This window comes from Oryctolagus cuniculus, chromosome 6, assembly GCF_964237555.1.
Source record: "Oryctolagus cuniculus chromosome 6, mOryCun1.1, whole genome shotgun sequence".
Lineage (NCBI taxonomy): Eukaryota > Metazoa > Chordata > Mammalia > Lagomorpha > Leporidae > Oryctolagus > Oryctolagus cuniculus.
In genome coordinates, this window is record NC_091437.1 from 102,341,578 (window position 1) to 102,354,766 (window position 13,189).

The following is a 13,189-nucleotide window of genomic DNA, read 5'->3' on the forward strand; positions in this document are numbered from 1 at the left end:
TATATATCAAATAAACTCATTTAAAAGTCATCTTGCCCCTTTCTGCGTAAAAATTCCTCAGAAGCTATTTGGTTCCTAATTGATTTTCTACGTCAGTTGTTCATTGAATAGATAAGTAGTGCCTGTGATATTTGATTACAGAGCAAGGCACCCATTTAACCTTCTGTTCTTTACTGGCCAGGATTTCAAATACAATAGAACGTTCCTCCCTGAGGCTCAGCAGGATTAGACAGCTAGCGGTAATCCCTGATACGCTGAAATAGACCTGATAGAACTTCACCTCACTTGTTTAGGATTATGCTCATGAATTTCAGCTCCCTCAGCAGCATTAACCCTTTGGAGACTTGGGCTGGGCTACTTGATTAGTATAACCAATAAATAAGCAGAAACCTACTAATATCTTCTAAGCAGTTATATCTTGTTATTTTGACTGCAGTATTTTTAGAAATTTGAAATGAAAACTTGTGTGGTATAAGATGTCTTTCTGGAATTTTGTGTCTTAAATGTGTTTGTCAAGATTTATATTAATTTATCTTCTGAAGTAACATTTTAAGAAACTTTATGAAAAGTTCTGGTTTGTGTAATGGCTTTCCTATCCTGGTCATGGGTAAATCATGTTGTGGAGGTGGAGGATAAATGACTTTGTATAAAGTAGGTCCATATTCTAGGTTAACTGAAACCAATGCAAGTATGAAAATCCCCAAACCTCATTTTAGCCAGTGGTTTCCAATCTGTTCCCTTTCCTTTCATTAGAGCAAATTCCATAGGTTTGAGTTTAATTTTCTCTCTTTCCCCTCTAGGGGATATGAAAATGAGCTAAGAAATGGCCAAGGGGCAGGAAATCAGTGGGTGAAAAAGAACTAGTAAAAGGTATAGTTAATCCACAAATTGGAAAGTCAGCCCCATGTTAATCAAGAGATGAAAGGAAGAGCATACACCCTTTCAATGCAGGTGGCAGTACTGGACTTTATCATGATTTTTAATAATTTAAACACTGAAATCTGTGCCTGACACTATCAAAATGAGGTCCTTGCAAAGTCACAGGTTTGCAATGGGTTTTTAGTGACAACTACACAGACTGGGAGAGCACCTCCAATCGTTACAGAAGTGATTACCCTGAATCATCTAGGCTTTCTGTGTTGACTCTTTAAATATTCATATCCACAACTAGTTCTATTAATTATTGAAATAAGTGATTCTGGCCTTGATGATCACAAGATTTCTCCCATGTTCATAGGTTTTAGAAAAATGTAAGTTTTATTTGAGAGACTTGACCTACAAATAATCTCACGATGGTGAATACTAGCTCATCGCCTATGGTAATCTTTCCAGGTCAGAGGTAACTTAATGATAAAGCATTGGCATATCAACCTCCTTTCTGAAGTTCCTTTTGTTAGTAGTTCTTAAAGCATTTGATTCAGCAAAAAACATTTGTTTTTATTTAAAACTTTTAGTAGAGCAAATACAATCACAATAAAAAGATCACTATGAAGAATTTTTGGAAGCAGTTTCTGTTCTTTACCACATTCCCCGCCCTACAGATTTACTGCAATTGTAATGATAGCCAGCATCAAGATGACAAGAGGAGAAACAGGGTATGTGCCTTCTGCTTTGAAGCTTAGTTGTTTATAAGAACTTAAATAAATCCCTGAGTAAATTGATGGGATTAAGGCTGAAACAATGGTCCTGCTCTAATAATATTTTGTTTTGTTTGGTAGGGAGTGAAGAGGAGCTTATGAAGTAGGGAGCTGTGACTTGAAATTATTCTGCTAAATCTTTAATTAACGAGTCTCCCTTTTACTTACTTTTTGTGCAAAATATCTAATTTCCATGGTTTTAGAGAGCAAAGACAATTTCTGTTGTTCCATTTAGGTGACATATTATTCCAATTAATTGGAAAAGTACTCCCATGGGATGGAGGGCTGGAGGATGGGGCCTCTTAGACTCTCTTTCTTACAGTGGTCCTGGGATTTGCCCTTTTCTCCTGACATGATTTTACATATGCTGTTGCTGAGATTCCAGTTCTTTGTTGTATGTTATAAAATTCTATTGCATCAGCATGAACAAAACAGAAATATTATAGACGTGAACCTTTCACCCCCAAAGGCATATAACAGATTGAAAAGCTCCAGACCAGGGTAACAGGAATGCTTGCAGCATGGATGGGTTTACAGATGACTAAAAGCTGGTATTAATAAATCTCAAAAGGAGAAGAATAGGAGCAGAATTCACTGAAGTCTATGAAATAATAAAGGGACGTGAAGTTTGGCCATGTGCATCTCTGTACTTTGTGTCAGAAAGAACTAGAGCTCCTGTCTGTGGAACTTGGGGGGAAAACAAATTTCAAAGCAACAAAGGAGAACTTGGGGTGTGTTTGTTTGTTTTTCTATTTGTTAATAAAAAGTAATTTACCTCTGGAATAATTGAGTTGGAAGATTCTGGAAAAAATCATTCATCCTGGAATCATGAGGACAAAGGAGACCTTGAGGAGTCTCCTCCCTGGCAGACAGGCAATATTAAAACCATCCCCCAAAGAAGTCCATGTGTATTATTTTTAAAGAGAAGGCATCGGTTTAGTTGTGGCCAATGGAATGCTTTGTGACCACATGAACAAAGAGATAATGACTGAACAGTAAAACTTTTAAACAAATGTTGTTGATTCTGTGAACTTTATCCATATACTGTTGTTAAAAATTGTAAATTTTGAAGTTTTGCCTAATAGTAAACTTTTTAAAAATATTTATTTTTTATTTATTTGAAGGGTAGAACAGCAGAGAAAGGAAAATGTAAGCACACGTGCTGCTATTGTGCACTTGTGCACACACACACACACCTGCACACACACTGATATCTTCACCGCTACTTCACTCCACAAGTACACACAACAGCCGTTGTCGTCCAGGTCAAAGACAGTAACCAGAACCACCATGTGGATCTTCCATATGAGTGGCAGGGGCCTAAGCACTTGGACCATCTTTCATTGTCTTCCCAGGTATGTTAGCTCTGACATGGGATGCTTGTGTTGCAAGCAGTAGCTTACCCTATTGCACTATAATGCTGGCCTCTCAATAGTATATTTTTTTAAAAGATTTATTTATTTATTTGAAAGCCAGAATTACATGGAGAGAGGAGACACAGAGAGAGAGAGAGAAAGAGAGAGAGAGAGGTGTTCCATCTGCTAGTTCATTTCCCAAATAGCTGCAATGGTCGGAGCTGGGCCGGCCAGGAGCCAGAAGCTTCTTCCAGGTCTCCCACATGGGTGCAGTAGCCCAAGAACTTGGACCATCTTCTACTGCTTTCCCAGGCCATAGCAGAGAGCTGGATGGGAAATGGAGCAGCCGAGACTTGAACCAACCACCCATATGGGATGCCGGCACTACAGGCGGCAGCTTTATCCGCTATGCCACAGCACTGGCCCCCTCAATAGTATACTTTCAAAACCACTTTTAAGGGACTCCCTTCATTAACACATGGTGCTTGACTTCGATATTTGTAAAGTTACACACAGATAATGAATATAGTATATATAAAGCTCTTAACATTTCCTATCACTACATCATAACTAACATTCTATGTAGCAAGAAAGATTTTATGTCCATTATCTTATTCAGTCCTCAAAACAACTTACTGAGGCACCTGCAATTGTACAGTTAAGGAAATGGAGTATATAACAAGGTCAGGTGGGTTTTTTTTAAAGATTTATTTTATTTATTTGAAAGACAGAGTTACAGAGAGAGGTAGAGACAGAGAGAGAGAGAGAGAGAGAGAGAGAGAGAGAGAGAGAGGTCTTTCAGCTGCTGGTTTACTCCCCAGATGGCTGCAACGGCTGGAGCTGTACTGATCTGAAGCCAGGAGCCAGGAGCTTCCTCTGGGTCTCCCACGCGGGTGCAGGGGTCCAAGAATTTGGACCATCTTCCACCACTTTCCCAGGCCATAGCAGAGAGCTTGATTGGAAGTGGAGCAGCCGGGACTTGAACAAGCGCCCATGTGGGATACTGGCGCTTCAGGCCAGGGCTTTAACCCACTGCGCCACAGCACTGGCCCCAACGTCAGGTGTTTTAACCAGGATCATGCAATAGCTGAGGAGCTAGGATGTGAACCCAGGCTTCTCTGCCAGAAGAGTTTTCTCAGCATTGTTCTGTATCACTGTACTTCTCCAAAGGCAGATGTCAAGCTGGGCTCTGTAGCCACCTACAGCATCCACAAGTGGATTTTAGTTCACATCTTTCCCTCTGATGAGTGTACTCATATATTTTATAACATGCTCAAACCATATTAATTTCAGAACTTTTTGGAGACCAATGACAAAGAGTTCCAAAGTGGTAAGATCTTTCACAGGTAGAGGAGAGTATGGATAGCTGGCCCAAACTGAAAGACAGTAGTGATTGCATTAAGCTTTGGAGGATTTCAATTGGAGGATTTAAAGTTTTGACGTAGAGAGAAGGAAGGGAAGCCCATTGTCTAACTCAGGAAAGAGTTGGGTTTTCTCTCCAGGTTGAGTCAGTATAAATGCAGACATTGACCTTCTCAGTGAGAGACTGTGATCCAGCTGTTAGCAAAACAGCTATGGCCACGGACTCCATGGGCTTGAGTTAACAAGGGAGCTGTTCTACTGCTTTCTTATTGCATCCCTTATCTGTGGATATGAACAAAAATTTCATTACAAATGCAGATAAAAAAGTAAATAAATCTGTTGTTTCATATTGTAAATATCAATAATGTAGCACAATGTTCTTTTGATATTATCACAAAATTAGTGTTAAAATATATTTCTGGATCAAAGGAAGGAAAGCTGATAACAATGGACTTATTAGATTTAGCTAGCATCCCTACAATGAAATCTGAAACTAATTTTTATGTAATGTCATAGCTGTAGGTACCACACTTATGATCACATTTTTGTAAGGAATAAAGTATGTAATAATAGTTCTGATAAATTCTCAAATTAATTTTATTCAAAAATAATTTTATCATCAGGATTAAGGAGTTAATACAGGCATAGTCAGGAAAAGTAAATTTTGCCAAAATTTACTTTCTAGAAGGATAATATGCTTTATGGCATACTTAAGGATACATATGTTAAAGAAATATTAGTTTTAAAAATTATTAGTATTTGCAACATTTTATACTTTTAAAATGTAATTAAAAATGAATGAAATGGCAATGTGAATGCCATACATATTTTATTAACTGAAAACAATTTTTTAACCTAGAATTAAAGATTCCCTTGGAGTTCTTATAAAGCAGAAGCTAGAACTGTTCTTTGAATTGGCCCTAACAGCAGAGTCATATTAAAGAAAAAAAAAAAAAAACACAGTGAAAATGCCTTAGTTTATTTCCACTGATGAAAATGTAAAATAAAAGGTAAATATTAGAAGCAGTATTTTTAAAGCAGGGCTTCATACTCATAAAGTGAAGTTGCAAAAATAGGGAATGGCTTTTAAAAAATGTGGTTTTGCCTCAGTAGTATCCCTTCAGAAAATTCTACATTAGTTTGTTTCTGAAGCTGCATTTCTAATAATGGAGCTGTCATTTTCTTCATTCTTTCCTTTCAGAGTAAGGGTGGGGGAGATTAAAATAATCTTCAAAGCAGACACCATTACATTGAGTGGACCCTGGCATGCAAGCTGCTTTTCTAAAGCAGCACATTTGAGTTTCCACTGCAGATGATAGTTAAAAATCCACTCAAAGCAGGGACTGTTTAGGCAGAGATTCATCCAGCCTATGGAGAGAGGATAGGAATCATATATACTCTATGACCAGCTCACGAAATAATCCAATACAATTGTCTAATTTTTTTTTTTAATTGCAGAACAGAATCTGGATTTCCATTATTGTTTGGGAGGGGTGGGAATAGCATTGTACAGAGCTTTAAATTAAAATGAAAGTGAAACAGTGCTAGGAAAAGCAGAAGAAAAGAGCAGTGCACACCATTTTCATCTTTCAGAATAAACTACCATGGTTTTGCCTGTGTTTTTGTTTCCTTTTTGGTTGTTTCAGCGGAGGAGCTAAGGACTGGGTGGCTATGAAAGCTGAAGTGCTCTGAGGGCTGATCCCCCACTCTGGGCTGAGACCTGCTAGTGGAAGAGAAGCTCACACTGGCCCTCTCCACTGTGCGTGCGTGCACAGTGGATCAATGGAGGTCTATTGCCCCCGGGGCTGTCAGGATAATACCTTTCATTTCAGGGAAGAAAAAAAAATTAATAACTGATGTTAAAGAACTATTTCAAAACGTGTCTTTCTTGCAGTTTTGAGTTGATGCTACTTCCTAAGTGCCATAAAAAGCAGGATGAAGACTACATACTCATTTACTTTAGTAACTATTTCTTCTGCATTATATGCAGACATTATTCATATGCTGTTCTCCCTTTTTAAGATCATGCCCACATCAGATTTCCTCTTCTCTAAGTGACCCTGATAAAAGTCAATCTTCCAAGTGTTTTACAGTATCATAGTCCCCAAACCTCAGCAGGGAAAGCCCAACTAATATGAGACACATGCTAATAGGAGACTGATTTTTCCATTTTTAATGTTTTATGCTGATGCCAGATGATGTATCCAGCTAACCACTTTAAACCTTTCAGTAAAGGTTTGATAATAGATGTCATTATTGAATGTCCTCATGCATGCCCCTTTGAAACAAATGATCACCTATTAGAGGGTAGAGACAAAACACATTTACTTGAATGAAACGTTTAATAAAGTGCATCGGGACTTGTTTTTATTGGTATTGGTTTATGAATACTTTATGTGCTAATTTAGGGTTTAGGAGGACTTAGTCATCCCAGTGCTCCAGTCTCAAAAAGGCATGTACCTTATTATTATAAACGCCAGCCTTTAATGTTTAGAGCATATTTATAAAACATACTTGTCCTCTTCTTAAAATTGAAAACATCTGTTACAGATTTTCTGTTAAAATGTTATGGACGTGAGAGCCTGGTGATGAGGCAGTCTGCCATTTTGAATGGGAATTAAGCTGACAATGCATTCTGCACCAGAGAGGCCGTGAAAACAAACAAACAAACAAAAAAAGGCAGATGGTTCATTTAGTTTAGTAATTGTAATTTGTTGTTCATTAAACGTAATTCCCACACAGGCATTCTTTATTCTAATACAGTGTGAGGAGAATTCAACTCTGTAAACCTGGCCTAATAATTTTTTTCTTTAGCATAATTTGCACTGACATTTGATAGGCAGTTGATTAGAGCAGAATGATTTCTTTAGAATGAAAATTAATTATAATTTTTGCAGCTTTCATTAGTCTGCTTTTGTAACTACCGTGGCTAAACAGCAGGGGTTTGGCCCTGAAATGCTGAGTAACACTGGATCATTTGCACTGAATTCTCCCTTTTAAGATGATTGGACCTCCTGATTGTAGTTTCTGCATCTCCATGAAGTGAGGATTTGTGATACAAAATTTCAGTGTACTGTGAAATACACTTGAATAGATGTTTATGGTAGTAAAGATAGCATTGTGCTAATTTAGCATCATACTGTGTAATCTTAGAAACATATTCAAGAACAGACATATTTTAGTCTTCAGTGTTGTATAATATATAATAAGAGTATTTCTAAATTTACACAAATGGTCACATAGGTACACAAATAGCACAGATTTGAGCACTGGGGATCCCATTCTTTGGAAATGTACAGAAATGTTTGCAGTATACTATAAAGGAAGGGACATACTACTCTATTGACAGGATGGGTGACTGAACAGATTTATAGAGGAACCAAGTCTATTCTAGTGTTATGATCTGATTGATGAATATAATGTGAGTTTAGAAAATTATTTTACAAAGTAAATGTGTGTCTGATAAAGATCAACAGAACCTGGGAAGAAACTTGGTCTTCTACAAGTGAATAGTGCTTTGTTAGGCCATTATTCTGTTTTTGTTGTTTGTAAGCACATTGATGCTAATGTGCATTTGCTAGAGGGAGATAAGAATTGTGGATGCTCTGAATAACCAGGTGAACTTGTGAGTTGGGATTTATTTCTCTTTGAAAATTCATTGTGCTGGACTTTTGATTTCAGAAAGTGTTATGAGAATATCTAGGAACAAAATCCTTGTCTATAAAACATTTGTCAGCCATGGCAAAAAGCTCTTGTTTTCTGCTTTCATGAAAACAACATTAGAATTCAATAGAATTAGCAATATTCTGTTAAATTAAGTGGCATCTTAATGAAATGTTTTAAATGTTTTATTTTTGTACCCGCAACTTCTTATATTCAGAGTTCTGAATTTTCATAATTAACTATCCAGGAAATGGTTTTAAAGCTGTAAAGAAAGTCTTCTGTTTTATAACACAATTCCTGTTTCTGTGGAATATGAACAAGACAGTGTTTATTGTAGTCAGAAAAATTGTTGGCATGATTCTGCATAAGTGAAGAATCTCTGGATTGTCTCAAAGTGTTAGCTGCCCATTTGCAGACAAACAAGCTTTTAGTGTGCAATTTAGGTCAATGGATCGAGGGGAGAAGATGTGTTTAGGCGACAGATTTTAAATCACCATAATATAAATATGCTTCCCTTTTCATCCGGAATTTGCTTTCTTTCAAGGTAATTTAGTGCAGCAGACATGCACTTATGCCTGTCTTTGTAATTTTAGGGATTAGGATAGTGAGGATTAAATGGTGACCCTTAATCTTCAATATCAACTTTAAGAGCGAAATATAATATGCAAATGGAACACATTCATTTTGTGTTTATATATTTTAATCTCTGTAATTTAGTCTTAAGAAGATGGAAACTCATCTTTGCCTTATTTATTTTGAATCCTACAGCAAGATGCCATTAAAATCTTTATCCTTCTGTCTTAGTGGATAAATGTTTATCCTTTAGGGCTTAGAATATAATTTTTTTAAAAATAAAAAACGACTTTAACCTAACATTTTTCTATCAAGGGAAGTGGCATGTGTGTCTAATATAAAAGTGTAGTTAGACTGACTTGTGTTAAATGAATGGATAAGTTGTTAAGTCAAGCCCTGAAAAATACATGAGATAAATTTTTGTTTTGAATTCAGTTTTAGGAATCAGTAAATTGAATTTTCATTAATAAAATTAGTTAGCGTATTGCTGATCAAGTGTGCTTTGTTCATAATAAACTTTTCCTTTGTGGTTTGAATTTCAGTATATGGACAGGAATATCTTCTAAAGAAAACATTTATTAGGGTGAAATATTAAACTGATATAAAAAATTGGGCCATATTCTCTTAGATAAATAAACATAAGACCCATATTAAGTAAGCAGATCAAAAGAAGAAATATAGTGTGAAAAAAGAGAAACAAAGAATCTTTTTATGCCTCTGGTCATACTGGAAGAATGGGGTTAGAACAGTCCGCTTAGTTTGGCTCCCTAACTTCACCAACCAGGTAGTTTCTAGTCATTTACGCAAAAGTTTTCCAGATCTCCAGATATGTAATTCTAAAGTCTACCTTACAGAATTGATTTTTTCAGCAGCTTGTGACAAATTAATAATTACTTATATTGCCAAAAATGTAGTGATTTCAGATTGCAAGTCCTTCTTCAAGTTTTTCAAAAAATGGAAAGTAAAAATTCCAAGATTAATTGTATGGAGAGCACTGAGCCTGTTCTAAGGCACCCAGACCCAACATTAAATCGCCACAGATGAAAGGAACACTGAACAACAGGTGACACGTTTGAATAACAGAGTGCTAGGTGCTTACAAAGTGAACACAATTTACCAAGGCTTTGTTTTCTCTGAAACTAATCACTTCTAGCAAACACATAATTGCTTTTATAATTGAAATCATTCTTATATTTTAATCCCCAAGAGGAACTACTGATTGAACTAAAACTGATGGTGTCGTCCCCACCGACAATCACAAAGTTATATCCTGTGAATTGTACAGTTGTATCCATGGAGTTCTGTCTCATTGAGTACTAGAGTTAAATGTGTTTTCTCTTAGATACTTACCCAGTTTTATCTCTTCTTGATTATAACTGAAACAAGTTTTAGATTTGATATTGTTGACTTTACAAAAATATGAGAGAGTGCTTTAAAAGCTTGTACATTTCTGTTCTCGTTATCTTGTCATAAATAATGGAATAGAATGCATTGCATTCTAATGTATTATTTTCCTAATAAGGAAATAAGCAATTATATGTATAGACTAATACCATCCTATTTAGGATTTTTACAATGCTATGTATCTTACTGAGTAGCTAATTTATGGGCGGGATAATGTAGATATTAAGAACTGGAATCCTGGAAACCTGCATCCTGTGGTTCAGCTCTGCCAGTATATTTGCTTTGTGAGGTGGAGCATGCTACTTCACCTATTTAATGTCCACTTTCTTCCTTTATAATGCAGATCTTTAAAGAACTATACAATAAGGTGTGTGTGAGGATTGAATATGACAATGAATGTTATCTCCTTTGTATAGTGCCTGGAACATAGTAAGTCAAAACAAAACTATGTTTATTTATCTGCCCATTATGTCATTATTTTCAAATAGGCTTATTTTTAACTGCACCAAGTAGAGGCTGTTTGTGAAAAACTGCTATATACATCATTAATTTGCCAGAACTCCACATAACTTATTAGCAGTGGTGTTAGCCATTCGGAAATGGTATTACGTTTCTCTAAATTGAAGTCTTCCATGCTCTGTAAGATTAAACCCTAATTTATATATGTAAAGTGGAGTAATTCCATTTAAAAACCAGGATCAAGATGCTTCTGGAAGAGAACAATGTGGCATAGCTTCTTCAATGAAGAGATGGTAATATTTCAGTTTTCTGGAACTAGTAATTTGGTTACATGTAGAGAGCATGTAACAAGTTAATGAGCTAAGGCTCTGCAAGTGAGAAGGAGATTCTGTAAAAATGGCGGTCAAACTTGGTTTTCATTATCCCTTTATTAAAAGTTTAGTGTTTCTTTTGTGGTTAGGTGGAGAAAAACTACCTCCTGAGGATATCCAACATTGCCTCTGATCCCTAGGCACCCATTACCATGTAGAGGATTGTGAGTCTTCTGGTAATTCTCACACAGTGACACTGATCTAACCAGGTCAGTGGAGGGCCAAGTGCTCACATCATTACCCACACAGGGCAGGGAGCCAGTGAAGACTTGCTGAGCTGATTCTGAAAGATTGCTATCATTTAGCAAGGGCAGGTTGTCTAAGTTGCATGGATGTGCTGATAGCAATCTTTAGGATCTCTATGACTACAGAAACATTCCTTCCAAACTTTAGTCACGGAACCAAAGCAAGCAATTAGCTTAATTTTTTTAAAAGATTTATTTATTTATTTATTTATTTGAAAGGTGGAGGTAGAGAAAGAGAGAGGGAGAGAGGAAAGGAAGAGATCTTCCTTCTGCTCATTCACTCCCCAAAGAGCTGCAATGACCAGAGCGAGGTCTATACAAAGCCAGGAACCAGGAGCTTCTTTCAGGTCGCTGTCTTGGGTGCAGGGACCCATGCACTTGGGCCATCTTCCACTGCTTTCCCAGGCACATTAGCAGGGAGCTGGATCAGAAGTAGAGCAGCTGGGACTCAAACTGGTGCCCACATAGGAAGCCAGCATCACTTGCTGCAGCTTTACCTGCTAGGCCACAATGCTAACCCCAAGCTTAATTTCTAATACTCATTTTCTATCCATATTTGTTATATAAAGCTAAAGGAATTATTTAAACAAGATATGTCCCTGGGGGCCAGTACTATGGCATAGTGGGTAAAGCTACCACCTGTAGTGCTGGCATCCCATATGGGTGCCGGTTTGCGTCCCGGCTGCTCCACTTCTGTTCCAGCTCTCTGCTATGGGCTGGGAAAGCAATTGAAGATGGCACAAGTCCTTGGGACCCTGGACCCATGTGGGAGACCAGAGGAAGCATCTGGCTCCTGGCTTTGGATCAGCGCACCTCTGGCCGTTGTGACCATTTGGGGAGTGAACCAGCAAATGGAAGACCTCTCTCTCTCTCTCTCTCTCTCTCTCTCTCTCCGCTTATCCTTCTCTGTGTAACTCTGACTTTCAAATAAATAAATCAATTTTTTTTTAAAAAAGATTGTCTCTGTTTTTTTTTTCTTATAACAAAATTGTTATAGAACTGTGCAGTGCATTTCATGCAGAAATCATGATTTAGGAACTTGTTCTGTCTCTGTTTGAACCATTATATCAGTAGTAACTAAGGTACATGGCTTGCAAAAACCCTACCACTTGGTCATAGACAATAGAATTAAGAAACAGTCCTCTTCACAAGCAAACTGTTCTGTTACATTTGATTATAATTCCTTCTTCTTTAAAGCCCATGTTCAATTTCAAAAAATTTTAGAAACTGCTATTCTTAAGTTTTTATTTATTTATTTATGTATTTTTGACAAGCGGAGTTAGACAGTGAGAGAGAGAGAGACAGAGAGAAAGGTCTTCCTTCTGTTGGTTCACCCCCCAAATGGCTGCCACAGCCGGCATGCTGCACCAATCCAAAGCCAGGAGCCCGGTGCTTCCTCCTGGTCTCCCAAACGGGTGCAGGGCCCAAGTACTTGGGCCATCCTCCACTGCCTTCCTGGGCCACAGCAGAGAGCTGGACTGGAAGAGGAGCAACCAGGACAGAATCCGGCGCTCCAACCAGGACTAGAACCTGGGGTGCCAGCACCGCAGGTGGAGGATTAGCCTAGTGAGCTGCAGCGCCGGCCAAGTTTTTATTTTTTATTTTTTTGCCACTTTCTATTCAACTGGTTCTAATGTGAATACCAAAAAAGAGGAACTATAAACTGTGATAACTTTGGTTGTAGGAGATCCTGATGTGACAGCCTCAGGGTTTCCTTGAAATATTATGTGGGAGTTAAAAAAACAATACTTTTTTGGTGTACCTACTTCCATACTTAATGTACCGCAGAGTCTGTGCTTAGGGAAAGACAACAGAAACATATTAAAGGGGGTCAAGAAATTCTTCCCTTAGAGCTGTCAAGAAAGGCTTTATGCAGATGGTTTTTGAATAGGTCTTAGAATATTTGCAGGATTTAGGTGGGCATATGGCATGGCAATTAAGATGCCAATGGGGAAGCCCACCAATTCCAGCGTCCTGCTGATGTCCATTCTGTGAGATAGTGAATTACAGCTCAAGTAGTTATGTCCCTGCCAGCCATGTGGGAGACCTGATTGAATTCCAGGTTTCTGGCTTTGCCTTGGTCTGGTCCTGGCTTTTGTGGGTATTTGGAGAAGAGAACC

At 37.6% G+C, this 13,189-nt stretch overlaps 2 protein-coding genes across 8 annotated transcripts in view; one reads left to right on the forward strand and one right to left on the reverse strand.

Moving 5' to 3' along the window:
• Positions 1-13,189, reverse strand: part of PEX2 (peroxisomal biogenesis factor 2) — a 754,438-nt gene that overhangs the window by 452,231 nt on the left and 289,018 nt on the right. The window lies entirely within an intron of this gene.
• The window catches only part of ZFHX4 (zinc finger homeobox 4), a 202,357-nt gene that overhangs the window by 51,537 nt on the left and 137,631 nt on the right, over positions 1-13,189 (forward strand). The gene's annotated exons all lie outside the window — the stretch shown is intronic.